Raw genomic sequence first — 13,878 nt, 5'->3', positions numbered from 1 at the left:
GGCAGAACTGGGAAACTAGAGGAAAACTTCCACGCACTTCACTTTAAAGCTGGCATTCAAAGCTTAGGCATACTTTTTATCTATTTTATTTGGGTTCCTTATATCTATACCTCCCTTCTCCACCCCAACACCAGATGGAAGAGAAAGAAGGTTAGTGGAGAGATGGGCATATTTCTTTACCTACTTCCTGTTGGTTAGTGTCCTCACGTTCTTTGCCTTGGGGCAAGTCCAATCATCATTTGAAGATGTCTCCAACCTCTTCTTCTCATCAAACTGCAACAACAGCCACCAGGAGCAGCAGGGGGAGCAGGAAGGGGAGCAGGAAGGGGAGCAGCAGAGGGAGCAGGAAGGGGAGCAGCAGAGGGAGCAGGAAGGGGAGCAGCAGAGGGAGCAGCAGCAGCCTTCTTTCTTGGAGCTCACTGTCCCTCTCTGAGCTCTGGAATTTATTCCCTCTCCAGAGTCCTCTGAATTAAACTATCTGCAGCTGGGAAAGATCTTGCCCCTCTCAGTGCCAACATGAGGCAGATAGTTTGCTGCTGTGGACTATCTGAAGCAGGCCCATATCCCACACCTGGGATTAAAACAAAACGATGTTTACATGATATAACTGAGTTTCTAAGGACACTAAATTTTCCACTTCACAAAGTATAGCAGCTAATGCTACCTTTGTTCAAGTCCTAATTCTCTATCTTAATTCAAATTATCTGATTTGGGGCAGGTTATAGAGCCTTACTGCCTCAGTTCCTGTGGAGGAATGTCTTGAATGGATGTAACAACTGTCAATAAAGCGCTGTTTAGCCAATAAGCTGGCCAGAAGGATAGGAAGTGGGAAGGCGGGACTTCTTGGAGAGAGGTGGAGAAGTTTAAAGGTTGAGAGGGGGAAGAGGACAGGGAGACGGCCAGGGAGGCCCAAGTATCACCATAGTGGCAAGTACTTGGGGTATATGTATGTTATGAGGTTTAGAGTAGTTTTTTATGTTAGTTTAGGAGTAGATTTGTATCAGTTTAGATTCTCCCCAGTATAGTGCTGGCAGCTTTAAAGTACACTTCAGACTCTGTGTCATTTATTAGCCATCTTAGGCTGAACCAATACTTTTTACTGTAACAAGTTCCTCATTGATAAACTGTGGTTTGCAATGTCATCTGTTTTCACTTTTGTGATACTCAGAGTATTCATATATCAAAAGGCTCTTGAGAGACAACATAGCCAATCACGAGAGCCATGTGAGTTAGCAATCATGACCATGATTATAGTCATGACTGTCACTTTCTGATACTACTGCTAGTTAAGCCATTTCAAGAGGCCAATCATCACCAAAGCCTCAAATTTGCATCCACAGATAGGAACATTAGCACTTCCATTGTGTAGAGATGATTAGCTGAAATGACAAATTCACTGTCGATGTCTAGGATAGGCATCTTTGACTACTCAGCAAATACTAGTGCTACTAGAAACGGCCCAAATTTTCCTGGAGTCTAAGCCTTGACCTTGGCCCCAATATGACATTAATCAACTGTGTAGATGTGGGAATACTGACAGAAACATCTCCAGGTTTGGCTAAAGCAAGGATCCCAAAGCAGAAGACAATAGATGCATCACCCTCCCGCATGAAGATGGCTACCTCTTCTTAATCTTCCCTGTGCATCAAAGACCACTACAGGAGCAAAATACTCCCTCACGACTGAGCAGCTCTCTGTTTATAAGTTATTTAATCATGGGACTCCTGATGTCTCTGACCTTGGGCAGCTTTCTACATCTGTTTCTCTGAGCATTATTCTCAGTGAAGCAAAGGTCAGTGGCACTTAGGAGGTAGATGCAGTTGGAAATCTGAGTGTCAAGGAGAGATGCAATGACCTTGTGATGACTCTCTTAGGTACCCTTGGTGTCAGACAGTCTAGGAGGCTGTTCCCAGAAAAAAGGATCTATCACTCAGCCACCTTCCCAGGTTCCATTTAAAAATCTGACACCATTAATCTGTTCTACTTTACTTTTAATTATGTAGAAAAGTGCTCCTGATCAAAAGTCCCATTGTGCAGCTGCCTGATTCATCATCAGTGGCTGCTGGGCCACACACCTGAAATTCATAATCAGTAGATATTATTCACCCAAATAACATCCAGGACTTGAAAAGCTTAGAATTATGGTCTCTTATTGGGAAGGCACAGCCATACAAGATGTAATATGCCAGTCACTCTGATGATTCATACAAATAGATACTCTTCTGTTTTACACTAAGGGATGACTTGCTAACTCCATTAAATATATTTGGAACATCAATTTTCTGAGGTTACCCCACACAGACCCCACATAAGAACTGAACATCCTACAGTTTGTATTAAAAAAAAAAACAGAGTTAGGATAGATAGAGTAACACCAATACGCTTGCCCAGCGATACATAAAGACTCTGAAAAGACCCTGAGACATGTCTATTACTACATTGCATATTTACAAGTTCCTGACTCTTTCTTCAGATGTAGGTTTTTACGTTAATACTTACTGAGTACTGAACCAATACTGAATACTTTACCTAATCTCAGTCATCCTCTGCTCCTTCTACCTCTGACTACCTCATACAGAAGTACTCTGGATTATATCAGAGACAACCAGCGCCAATGAACTATAGTTGGGTCTGTTCTTGGGATTGCTGTGTTCTAACCCTCCAGTTGATTGACTTTTCTTTCTTTCTTTCTTTCTTCCTTCCTTTCTTTCTTTCTTTTTTTCTTCCGGTCTGAAAAAAAATCCTAATCAGGTACTTGAAATATAGAAAGAGATACCATGAAATGTATTTTTACCTGTATTAATGACGTTATTTTCAAGCTGTCACAACCATGTTCCTGTTTTAAAAATAAGTTTAAATATATACAATGCTTTTTTTAAAAATCTGGTAAGTCCTTGCGCTGGCTAGTTTTCTGTCAACCTGACACAAACTAGAGTCAACAGAGATGAGGGAATCTCAGTTGAGAAAATGCCTCATAAGATTAGGCCTTAGACAAGGCTGTAAGGCATTTTTCTTAGTTAGTGATTGATGTGGGAGGTCCCAGTGGGTGGAGCCACCACTGGGCTTGCTGTTCCTAAGTTCTATAAGTAAGCAGGCTGAGCAAGGCCTGAGAAGCGAGCTGCCAGGAACCAGCATTCCTCCGCATCAGCTCCTGCCTCCAGGTTCCTGCCCTGTTTGAGTTCCTACCCTCACTGCTTTTGATGATGAATAGGCTATGGGGCTTATGAGTGGAATAACCCCCTTTTCACCGAGTAAAAAAAAGAAATTTTAAAAAGGGAGGAGGGAAGGAGATGACCAGACCCGGATTTTAGCACCAGAAAAGAGCATGATTGCTCCTAGGTATGGTAAATAAAACGGGGAGCATAGTTAGAGGCAGGGACATCTGGGGAAGTCCAGAGTGAGCATGACCAGATTTAGTGGGGCCCTGTGTGGAGAAGGGGAGGGGAGAGAAGAGAGGAGAGAAGGGAGACCCAGACCAAGAGGCCAGGAGGATAAATGGGTAGACAAAAGCGATAGACCAACAGGCCAGGTAGCCAAAATGCTTGGATGAAGCAGGGAAGGGCAGCTGGGGATGGGTAGCCCACACCCAAGGCTGGAAAAGGTTGGGGGGGGGTCATATGCCATCCTGGATGGTTTGGTAACTGCTTTGGACAGAGGGTTGAAGGGAGAAACCTGGCAGCCACTGTCTGCTTTGACATGGTTAAATATAGGCACCTCAGCCTTTAGTCCCAGGTTTGAGACCTAACAGCTCCCAAGCTGCTTTTGGTCATGGTGTTTCATCACAGCAATACCGATCCTGACCGAGATAATACTTAATAAATACTATTTAGATCTATTCCCATGGGTCCCTCCCTAAACATGCCACAGGACGAACTTTTTTGCTTCTGCTTAAACACCCCCTGACAAGCTCTTGTTCCCCTTAGATCTCCAGCCCAAGCCCACACCCTTCAGGCTTTGGGGTTGATCTCACACACCATGGGCTCAGTTCTACAGTTTTCTAGCTTCAAACGACATGTGGGCTTAATTCTAGACTTTCCCAGCTCCAAAACTATTTCTACATTTGGTTCCTAGCCAATGTAAAATAATAATTCAAACTCCTTCCAGAAGGATAAAAAAAATCTCTGAATTTATTAGAAAGTAATTCTAGCCTGATCAACTCCTCTGTTTTCTAAGCTAAAATAATAACAGCCTTTTCATTTGTTTCTTCTCTGATTTAACTTGAATGTTACTTCCAAGCTTTCCGTTTAAAATTGATTGCCTTCTATATCTCGGCTTCATGGGGAAGAAACTGTGGCAGGCAAATCCAGCCGCTCATCTGCCTAATGACTGAGCAAAAAACGGAACTGAGCAGTAAACAGAAACCCAATGCATGGGCCCCACGTCCAACGGACACTTGTTCTGCTCTGCTTGCCTCAACTTTACAGTAAGGAATAAACAGTTTTGAAAGGTGAAGTCCTGCCCTGTCCCTTAGCTTCTTGCTTCCATCCCAAAGGTGACCAGTACTTGGAACCCGATAGGCAACATTTCTGTACATGTTTTTCTACTGTGAACAGAGACTCCCATAATTAATACTATAGTATTGTTGCAATGAATTAATATTTAAATGAATGCCTCCACACCACGCATGTGTTTTACACCTTACTTTTCACAGTCCATTATGTGTTTTAAAGATGTATCTGCATATGTACACTAGATTATTTTAGTTGTTGTATAGCTAGCTTTTCACTGTGTGAGTTAACCATAGCTTGCTCACTTAATACCATTATACAAAAGACTTACAAATAGGTTAAGTAGATTGTGTAAGATATCTGAAATTACAATTTTGCATCTATCTATGTATATATGTATATGTGTGTGGATGTGTACGTACACACACAAATGAGTACAAATAAAAATGTGTATATACTCCTTGTGTGGATACTCACATATGTTTCTTTTTTGTTTGTATATATGTATAAACTATAAGTGGCAGAGGCTGTCACAGTGGCACACACCTGTAATCCCAGCACTCAGGAGGCAGAAGCAGGTGGATCTCTGTGAGTTCAAGACCACAAGACCATCCTGGTCTCTAAAAAGAGTCCAGGACAGCCAGGGCTACAGAGAGAAACCGTGTCTCAAAAAAACTAAAAACTAAAAAAAAAAAAAAAAGACTATTACATCTTAAACATTGTTGAACATTGGCAAATTGTTCCCCCACACCACTTTGCCAGTATTACCACTATGTATTTCACCTCAAATTGAAATAGAAAAGATTTTATTAGTTACATTCTCCAAGCATAGTACAATCAAATTATAAAAACAAGTTACCAAAAACAAGTGAAAATCAAAATCACTTGAAACTAAAAAACCACACCCACACATAATTGGGTAAAAAAAACCTGAAGTGTAGAGAGGAAGCCAACAATTCCATCCCAAATTCTATGAAAGTTAGATGAAAACTGAATTCAAGACACATACCACAAATTAAACTCACAGATCAAAATGTTTTCAATTCACATGTGGGAGGCCCTAGATCTGCAAAACAATCATTCCTTTCACAATCAATGTATAAAGAACCATTAAGCAATGCAATACTCATCTGTATAAAGCACAAGAAGCAGCAATATAAATCAGGGAGAAAGAGGAATCAATGATGTCTATAATTATTAAAAATATAAAGCAATAATGATAATGACATCCAAAATGTTTCCTTGGAAAAACAAAAAGTAGACTGTAAGAGCACGGTCTGGTGCTTTGTGTTTGATTGTTAATTATTTTGCTCCCTGAGACCTGGTTGCTTCCCAGATGAGCACATTCATACACTTGTCCTTGTTGAGTAAGCCTTGCTCTACCTAATTTAAAGTTGATTGGTTAATTAGGAGAAGAAAATAGGCCTACACCTGGGCAGAGCAGAAGCGAAGGGCAGAGCTAAGGTTTGCTGTTTGAGAGGATGGGGCTGCTGTGGCGGGGAAGAGAACAGAAGAATCTTGGGTAGCAGGAGAGAGGTACTGGAGGACAGAGAGAGAGAGAGAGAGAGAGAGAGAGAGAGAGAGAGAGAGAGAGAGAGAGAGAGAGAGAGAGAACAAAGTTGCCATGGGATGGGGAAGAGCCTTGTGGGCTAGGAAGAGGAACTCTAAAGTTCTGCATGGGAAGAAACAGCCCAGATGAACAGCATAAACAATTATTTTGGGATTACGGATGGGAAATAGCCCAGATAAAAATAAACTAAAGTGGGTGGTGTGGGATGGGAGCTGAGGGATAACGGGAGGTAGTTTGGGGGTTAATATCTGACCAGCCCCAGGTAAAATAAGGCTTATTCAAAAATACACAGGTATTTATATCTTTAATTGATTATGAAAGCAGGTTAGATAATACTGCCATAATAATTATAGGCTAATTTAATAATAAGCATTATCAGTCTGTTTGTTTATATTTTCAGCAACAGTAGACAACTAAGGAAGTTAGTTATAGAAAGAGAGATTAAAAAATTACTAGGTAGGAGACCTACTACAAGCAGAAGAGAAATTAAAGGAAATAATACATACAACTTAATGAAATTAGTTCTAAAACTTTGTGGAAGTTTATGATTTCCTTAAAAAAGTAAATGAACAAAATTAGCATAATAATAGAAAATTATATTATTTATTGTTGCATTACCATAATTACTACTGCATAACATAAAATATTTAAAAGGCACTCTTAAGAGACTAGAAGTGCCACTTAGTCATATTTGAACATTATACATCATAGACATACATTGGTGATCAGATTGTGGTCGATAAATATGTACAATAATGTATCAGTCATGTTTTCAAAGGTTTAAAAAAAAATACCAAGCTAGAAATCATGTTGCATGCCTATAATCCTAGCACTTGGGAGTCTGAGGCTGGAGAATCTGGATTTGGGAGCCAGCCAGAGCTATATATTGATACCCTGTCTCAAGGAAAAGAAAACCAAAACAAAATAATAAATACAAATCTTTTGAAAAGACCTCAAAATTAAAATTAAAAAAAGTTCAAACCTGGCTATGAGCTGCATCCACAAATGAGTAACTCAAATGTTATGAAAGCTATTTCAGATCTTAGGAGAAAAATCCAAACAAGATACACACAAATGGGCAACAACCACATGAAAAAGATGTTCAACAGTATCGGCCATTGGGAAATGCAAATCAGGCTACAATTAGATCCCATTCTGTAGCCAGAAAGACGGTTTAATTTTAAAAAGAAAGTAAATAACAAACGTTGGCAAAGACGTGGAGAAATTAGAAGCCGTACTCAATGTGGTGGGAATGCAAAACAATGCAGCCATTTTCTAAGAGTTTGCCAACTCCTCACAGTGAAATTCAGAATTACCATATGATCCAGAATTTCCACTTGTAGGTATATACTTAAGAGAAATGAAAACAGATGTAAACACAAGAATGTGTGTGCAAATGTTTAAAGCAGCATTATTCATAATGGCCCCAAAGTGGAGACAACCCAAATGTTCAACAGAAAGTGAATGGACAAGGAAAGTAAGGAATCCTCTTAAGATGCAAATAAGTGGTAAAGGATAAAGTTCTGGTCCACATTACCACGTGGAGACAACCTGAAAACCTCATGCAAAATGTCTGTGTGCATGATTCTGTTTGGAGAAATAGGTTGAGAATGGCTGATGTACAGACTGAAAGGTGGTCAGTGGTTGGGTAAATGGAGGTTTCTTTTGGGAGTGACAAATATCTCTGAAAATCAAATGATGGTGAGGGCAGCAGGATCCTATGAATACTCCGAAGCTATTGCATTGTGTGCTTTGTGTGAATAAAGCTCCTGCTATGTAAGTTATACATAAGCAAAGCTGTTAAACCCCTGCAAGAATAGGCAGGAAGTGTAAGGATCAAGCAGATGGACCCACACTTACGTGTTGGTGTTTTTGAAAACATCTTTTTATACCTGTGAGGCTTCAGACTCATTTCCTGCTTTCAATATTCATAAAAATATCTAATAAATAGAGAATTAAGCCTTTTATTCTTCCATAGAAAATAAACTGTGAAAAGTGCCATTCTGTTGAGGGGAATACATGGAAATATCTCATTGTAAATGGTAGGTAGGTCTGTGCTGAAATTGGTAGAGCCAGCTTTAAAATCAAGGCATGTTTTAGGATTTCAGAAACAATGAAGTTAATGTAAAATGTGTTTATAACATGTTTGATCTTGTGCTAAACTAAGAAAATTAATTGTAAGATCGTTTAGTAGAATCCTTGCAAGTGTTTGTATTACACAGATATCTAGATAATCGTACATCTATGTGTACAATTTTCATCAGGAAATGTGCTCATTGGAAAAAAAAATGAACCTAACTCACTGACTTCCTGCACAGGTCTCAGCAGTCTAAAGTTGAGCATAATTTCCTTTATTTCAATTTGGAAATAAATTCTGGTCTGGAGTTATTCCGTTTACTGTAAACTTTAACTAGAAGTGTTCTGCAAAGCTAGTAATTAAATATAACTGATAACGGAGAAAGACAAAGACACAAAGCAGGGCTGACTTCTAACTGAGAATCTTCTGGAGTGCATGACCAAAGGTGTGACGTCTTTGCATGCACAGGGTAGCGTAGTGGTCAGCGTTTCCTGGGTACTTTAAATGACCTTAACATTCCTCCAAGTTGTACTGTCTCTCCTAAAAGGACACAGCAACGTCCTTGATTCGTATTGGCCATGCTGTTTCCCTTCAGTGTGTTCTGATATTTCCCTCAGTTTCGAAGCTCAGAGTCATGATGTGGCACTGTTTTGGCCTCCTGGTACACATTTCCTGCAAAACTCCAGATCGCACAGGGTTCTGCTGTTATGTGTTATGCCAGGGACTGCCGGTGACAGTTAGGTGAACCTTCAGAAACCTAATCAAGCCGGTTCATTTCTCTGTCTCTCAGAGCGTCTGATTGAGACTACATGGTTCCATCTGAGCACATCCAAGTGTTTATTTGTCTCTTAACCCTCCTGATGCCGTCTCAATGTGACACGGGTGACAAGGCTTGCAACTATCACCAAGCACAAATCGGTGGGTGCTTCTTCTAGGTCTATTTTCCATCCGCTTCCTCTCCCATATGACTTTAGGCTTAGAGTTTCTGAATCTTATACAAAAATCCATTAGCAAACCAGAGGTAAGTCTGAGCATTTCTCTTCTGCACCAGAGTTTTACTCAGCCCAGACAAAGGTGCCTGTCAGGTTGCCTTCCTGACGCTCCGTCATTCACACAGGTGTTTCAGACCAGGTGGGTTGGGACTTGCCAGAATGTTATCACTTCCCACCTTCCAACAGCGATTCTGACACAGGGGAATTTTGAAAACCTTACATTTAGCCCCTTCAAAAATTAGTCTAGAATGTCAATACTTTACCAAAATGCCCCAATCTTCCAATGACCATACTGACATTCACAGTTACTATTTCCACTGTGATGAAAAGGTATTCACCTATAGCTTGTTCTCCAAACCCCACTTTTATTGTGTTTATGATACAGGGCATACCAAAAAAGCCAAGAGAGAAACTGAAACCTAAACCAGAAACACCACTGACAAGACATCAGAGTGTCTGTGCCATCACTTGAGTTTGGAAATGTGGTTTTCACTAATTTTTTTTTAAAACATATGCAGAGCACCTCCTTGCTAGCACTTCCTATAGTTGAGTTGCAGCCTTGGGCTCTAGTTACCCAAAGCTATTCTGCTAAGGCCTTCAACTTGACTTTCCAAACACAGACAGGTTTACGACAAGACCAACAAGACCAGTCAGGAGCTCACCACTCCACTCCTGAGAACAAGGGCCCCAAACATGGGAAAGGCGACGTGGCTGCAATACACCTGAGGAAAATAAAACAAGCCAAAAAGCACACTCATTGAGAGAATAAGAGGCAAGCAATGCCTGCAAAAGTGAAACGATGCTTTGAAAGCACCACTCATTGAAGAAAACTAGAAGAGAGATGATTTCAGGAAAGAAAAATCTAACTGAACTAAAAGTGTGGAAGCCTTAAAATACCCCCCTGTAAGGCAGAGGTCCATTCTCACTGGTGACAAACATTTTCCCGACAGAGGAAATTTAACACATTATATAAATACCCCATCCGTAAATGCTCTGGAGGTAATAATTAGTTTTCTCTCCTTTCATCTCAGTTGTTTTCTGCCCACACACATTTCCTATTTCAAGCTTTAGTGTAACAAATGCATCTTTCGAAGTGGAAGCCCACGCCTTGTTTGCCCAAACACGGGTCTCTTTATCGCCACGTGCAGTCTCTCTGGTTCACAGAGCTGAACAATGCAGCATTTTCTTCTCTCCCAGAGCTCTGACAGAATTCATTTAATTTCCATGTAAAATGTAATCTGCAGGTAATAATAGGTCACTTGCAGCAATTTCATTCAGGCTGCCAGATCACCCGTCACTGTGCTAATTATGGGATAGCGCAATGCTCGGCCAAGGCGTGCACTTAGAATTAGGTTGGGCACTTTATTTTAATGATGCTATGAAGAACACAACAGAAAGTCTCAGCGAATACCATAGGCATTGCCCTTCTCCTCTAAAATGACTGAGAGACCAAAGCAAGGCTTCTTGTGTATTGAGCATCTTCAGCTTCAGCATCCTCGATGTCGCCTGCAACACCTACAGGCTCAGGGTATTTTATTGAGCATGGGCAGGTGCTGAAATACCCAGAGGTCCCTGCTACAATAGCTTTGTGGCTTCTTGGAGAGAAGCTAAGAGCAGCTGGATGATTGCAAGGGCAGGTGGCATTCACTCACTGATTGGCTATCCCTGCTTTGAAATTATGATCACAAACCTTGCATACCTCCCTTTTAGCATCAAAGTAGAGTGAAGTACTTTTCTGTGTAGCTTTCCTTTATGCAGAAACTTGAATTAGCTATGATGCTATATTTGTATGTGTGTGTGTGCGTGTGTGTGTGTGCACACGTGCATGTGCACATATGTGTTGACGGGTTTCCAAACTCAGGAACTATCACAGAATGTGGTAACATAAAATGGACCCAAAAGATGATTTATCCCAAATTATTCATTTAATTAACTTCATCATAATTTAACTTCTGTTATAAAGAAACTTCAGGGCCACTGTAAATTATTTGGTTATGAGTCTAATATGAAATGTCTTCCCTAGGGTTGTGTGTTGAAGGTTTGGTTCCCCTGCTGGTCAGGTAATTTTGGCAATTGTTGGAAACTTGAGTAAGTCAGGTGTAGCTGGAGGCAGTAAGTTCTCTAGGGGCATGTCCTTGTGGGGCAGTGTCCTGTCCCCAGGTCATCCCTGCTGCCTCTTTTCTGTCTGCCATAGGGTAAGCATCCTCTTCTACCATATGGTCTCATGGCCCTGCTAGCTGTCTCCTTCCAGGCCACAGCAATCCAGCTGACCTTGACCTCAAGCCTTGAAACTGTAAGCCAAAACAACACCTCCCTCCTGTAAACTGAGTTTCCCAGGCATTTATCACTGTGACCAAATATCTGATTACCGTGTTTGGAAAGGGTAAAAAAAAAAAAAAAAAAAGAGAGACAAGCCCTTCCTCCAGAAAGACCAGTTCAGGTGTTGATGGTTAAGTCAGAGCAAAGGAAAATTATTCTTCCTCAGAAGGGAGGGAGTAATTATGAGATGTGGGGGATGTGATTGCAAGGAGGTATAGAAACAAAAGCCTGAGGGGAGTGTGTGCCTCAGGGCTGCCTGCATCACGGCTGTGTGCTGAGTCCTACCTACTTCCTGTTGTATAACAGAGTGTATAATAATGCGGGGGATATAATAGGGAAGTGCTAAGGCAGGGCCTCCAGTTCCTCCATAGCAACAAACAAACAAACAAACAAACAAACAAACCAAAACAAAAAAGAAAAAAACCAACGTAGGCTGCTGGCTCAGCACATAGCTTGACAGTGTCAGGGATCTTGGCCAGATTTTCAGGTTTGGAAGAAATAACCCTGCAGACCGCCCCTCCCCCGCATTCTCTGATTTCCTTCTCCTGTTTTGTTTGGATATAGAAAGACAAATTGTGCAGTCACCACCTGAGAGGGGCCGAAAGACAGAGAGTATCAAAGCCCTGGGAGAAGAAGCAAGAAAGAACTCTCTGAATAGGGGGAGGGACAATAGAGAGACAGGCAGACGAGGAAACTGATGATCAAGAGAATGGAGTGAAGGGAAAGGAGACCGAGACAGGCAGAAAAAGCAGGGATCAGAGAAAAAGAGTAGAATGGCACAGAGGGAGAGAATGATGGAGCAAAATAAAGGGCAATGAGGGTGGCATTAGAGAAACCAAGAAGAGATACAGAAAGACAAGGGTTGGGCCAGACTGAGCCTGATATTGTGCTTGAAAGGTAAGTATCTGTGTGTGTGTGTGTGTGTGTGTGTGTGTGTGTGTGTGTGTGTATGTGTACATGCACACGTGCAAATATGTGTAAATGAGTGTGACTATGGATGTGTGCGTGTATTGTATGTAAGCAAATATGCATAAATGAGATGAGTGTGTACCAGTAAATATGGGTATGTGCGTGTGCGTGTGCGTGTGTGTATGTGTGTGTGTTGTTTATGAACCACTATGCATAAGTGGTATGAGTGTGTTCACGTGTGAGTATGGGTTGTGCATGTGTGTATGCATGTATGCATGTGAGAAAATATATGTAATGAGTATGTATGGGTGTGAGTCTGGGTGTGTACAGGTTTGTCAGTGTGTTTGTGTTTTAGGGCTGTGCAACTTGGAAGTGGCCTTGGACAAGTTACAGTATTTTTTGTTGTTTTTCTGTTTTGTTTTCTTTTTCTTTTTCTTTTTTTTTGTTTCATTTCTTTTTTAAAAAAGATTTATTTATTTATTTATTATGTATACAGTGCTCTGCCTGCATGTACTCCTGCAGGCCAGAAGAGGGCGCCATATCACATTACAGATGGTTGTGAACCACCATGTGGTTGCTGGGAATTGAACTCCTGACTCTGGAAGAGCAGTCCATGAGCACTCTTAACTGCTGAGCCATCTCCCCAGGCCTTGTTTTGTTTTTCAAGACAAGGTTTCTCTGTGTTGTAGACCAGGCTGGCCTCAAACTCACAGAGATCTGGTTGCTTGCTAGAAATGCCAAAATGCAGACACAGAAACACACACAGACTCCGAATTGCAAACTGAAGTCTGAGAAGCAGCTATTCACACACCGAGGGATGGTGGAAGATTTCTTGGAGACTCAAGTCCTGTGACTGCAAAGATGAAATGTTTTTCATCTTCTAAGTAAGGAAAGTGAAGTCTGTAATATTTCTGGGGTGGCATACTGATGGCTCAGGTGGTAAAGTACTCACTGAGTGAGCATAAGGTTTGGAGCCCCAACACCTACATAGATTCAGGGCCTCGCTTACAATCCCAGAAGGGCAGCGGGGATGCCAAGGGTTCACTGCCTAGCCAGGCCAGTAAGCACCGAAACCTCCAGCTGTCATCAAGTCACTCTGTCTCAAAAATAAAGGTGGTAGGAAGAAAGATTTCTTTTTAGATTCCTCTCTCTGACTGTGACAAACAGAAACAAAAAGCAGCTTGGGAAGGAAAATGTTTACTTAGCATCCTGATCACAGTCCATCCCTGAGGAAAGCCAAGGCAGGAACTCAGAGGCAGGAACTGAAGGAGAGGCCATGGAAGAGAGCTGCTTACTGGCTTACATGTTCCTAGGCTTGTCTAATGGATGTGATTCCTCAATCAAGAATCCGTCTTCCCCAGTGACTCTGGTTTGTGTCAAGGCGACAAAAACTGATCAGCACAATACTCTAAACCAACAGCTGGGGTTCCGTACCTGTTCATGCATGCATGTACGCGCGCGCGCGTGCGCGCACACACACACACACACACACACACACACACACACACACACACTGGGAGGGGGTCTATATCAGTATCCCAAAATAGCATGGCTGGCTTCAAA

The 13,878-nt window shown here is 41.5% G+C and overlaps 1 long non-coding RNA gene across 2 annotated transcripts in view; it reads right to left on the bottom strand.

Annotated features, from left to right (window-relative positions):
* The window catches only part of LOC311582885, a 454,031-nt gene that overhangs the window by 225,671 nt on the left and 214,482 nt on the right, over positions 1-13,878 (bottom strand). The window lies entirely within an intron of this gene.

This window comes from Acomys minous (assembly GCF_964271855.1).
Source record: "Acomys minous genome assembly, chromosome: 14".
Lineage (NCBI taxonomy): Eukaryota > Metazoa > Chordata > Mammalia > Rodentia > Muridae > Acomys > Acomys minous.
This window is presented reverse-complemented; position numbering and strand designations above follow the sequence as displayed.